This window comes from Triticum aestivum, chromosome 5D (genome assembly GCF_018294505.1).
Source record: "Triticum aestivum cultivar Chinese Spring chromosome 5D, IWGSC CS RefSeq v2.1, whole genome shotgun sequence".
NCBI classification, from domain to species: Eukaryota; Viridiplantae; Streptophyta; class Magnoliopsida; order Poales; family Poaceae; genus Triticum; species Triticum aestivum.
In genome coordinates, this window is record NC_057808.1 from 209,623,049 (window position 1) to 209,625,474 (window position 2,426).

Here is a 2,426-nt window from a genome sequence, read left to right on the forward strand (position 1 = left end):
CCGCCTCCTATATATTCACATACATTCCCAAACCACCAGAAGGATACACGAAAACACTTTCCACCGCCGCAACCTTCTGTTCCCATGAGATCCCATCTAGGGGCCTTTTCCGGCATCCTGTCAAAGGGGGATTCGATCACGGAGGGCTTATACATCAACTCTATTGCCCTTCTGATGAAGCGTGAGTAGTTTACCTCAGACCTACCGGTCCATTGCTAGTAGCTAGATGGCTTCTTCTCTCTCTTTGATTTTCAGTACCATGTTCTCATCGATGTTCTTGGAGATCTATCCGATGTAATCTTCTTTTGCGTTGTGTTTGTCGAGATCCGATGAATTGTGGATTTGTGATCAGCTTATCTATGAATATTATTTGAATCTTCTCTGAATTCTTTTATGCATGATTTTATATCTTTGTAATTCTCTTCGAACTATCTGTTTGCTTTGGCCAACTAGATTGGTTTTTCTTGTAATGGGAGAAGTGCTTAGCTTTGGGTTCAATCTTGCGGTGTCCTTTCCCAGTGATAGTAGGGGCAGCAAGGCACGTATTGTATTGTTTCCATCGAGGATAAAAAGATGGGGTTTCCATCATATTGCTTGAATTTATTCCTCTACATCATGTCATCTTACTTAATGCGTTACTCTGTTCTTCATGAACTTAATACTCTAGATGCAGCCAGGAGTCGGTAGATGTGTGGAGTAATAGTAGTAGATGTAGGCAGGAGTCGGTCTACTTGACACGGCGTGATGACTATATATCATAATCATTGCCATAGATATCATCATAACTTTGCGCTTTTCTATCAATTGCTCGACAGTTATTTGTTCACCCATCGTATTTTTTGCTATCTTGAGAGAAGCCTCTAGTGAAACTATGGCTCCCAGGTCTATTTTCAATCATATAAGTTTCCGATCTACTATTTTGCAATCTTTTACTTTCCAATCTATAAACCAAAAACCCAAAAATATTTACTTTACCTTTTGTTTAGTTTCATCTATCTCTATCGGATCTCACTTTTGCAAGTGACCGTGAAGGGATTGACAACCCCTTTATCGCGTTGGGTGCAAGTTGTTTGATTGTTTGTGCAGGTATTGGTGATTTGTGCGTTGTCTCCTACTGGATTGATACCTTGGTTCTCTAAGTGAGGGAAATACTTATCTCTACTTTGCTGCATCACCCTTTCCTCTTCAAGGAAAAAACCAACGCAAGCTCAAGAAGTAAGAACGCGTAGGCGTAAACCTTGCGATCAACATTTTGTCTCTTGCTATCTTGCTTGGGAAAGGATGTTTCCCTTTCAGCCTTTTGGGAGCCGCTTGTGAGCCAAAGGGGACCCCCGGAGCATCGCGCATCAGGGACTCTTACTAGACCTTGGGCTTCTCACCTCCTGGCCTTGACCACGGCATCGTGACCTGACATACCAGCGACGGTTGAAGCTTGCCTGGGGACTGGGTCCTACCGGCATAGAGAACTAAGCTACCGTGAGGATGAAAGGGGGAACCGTGCCACAACAAGAAGCGTAAATGCGGCATTGATTGGAAATAATAAGCATTAAGGCAAAAGCATCACAATTTCTACATACCCCTATGGGGCCCTTCATGGTTTTCTATGGGAACGAAGCAAAATGAAAAGGATCTCCCAATGACTGCGGCCTAAACAACATCGCCCACGGCGTCAGGCTGGCACTAGCCTCCACTAGGCTCGGTTGCGCTGACGCGGCGGCTCCACTACAAAAAAAAGACACATCCGTGACATTTTGGGCCGAACGAATTTTTTTTCCTGTCATACTTATGACAATAATTGTGACAAAACACGGTATCATCATATATGTGGTGGGGTCCTACTTCTATGACAAAAATTCATGACAGAAAATGGGCTTTTCATCCTGGGCGGGCCGGAGACGCAGCTGCATGACATTCTTTGGGTCGCCCATGACGGAAAAAACCGTGGTAGAAGCGAGGGCGAGGAAAATATCGGGGTGTTCCCGGTTACGATGGGTGGTCGGGGCCGAGCGATGCGCGTTTCTCTCATACACGCACGCGCGTGGGTGCGAGGCGTTGGGCTCTAACTGAACCCGAGCGAGGCGTTGGGCTCTAACTGAACCCGAGCGATTGCACTGCAGGCTACGCGTTACTGAACCCGAGCGATTGATCGATGGCTGTTAACTGAACCCGATCGAGCGATTCCTTTGCTACTGCTGCTAATTGAAGCCGATCGATGCTGCCTCTGGATGAACAGTGAGCGTTGCTGGGGGGTTTGGATGAACAGTTCCCGGTTGGGGTGGATGAACAGGAACCCGTGGTGTTGCCTCTGGATGAACAGTGAGCGTTGCTGCGGGGGTTTGGATGAACAGTTCCCGGTGGGGGTGGATGAACAGGACCCCGTGGTGTTGCCTCTGGATGAACAGGACCCCGATCGATCGAGCCGGTTG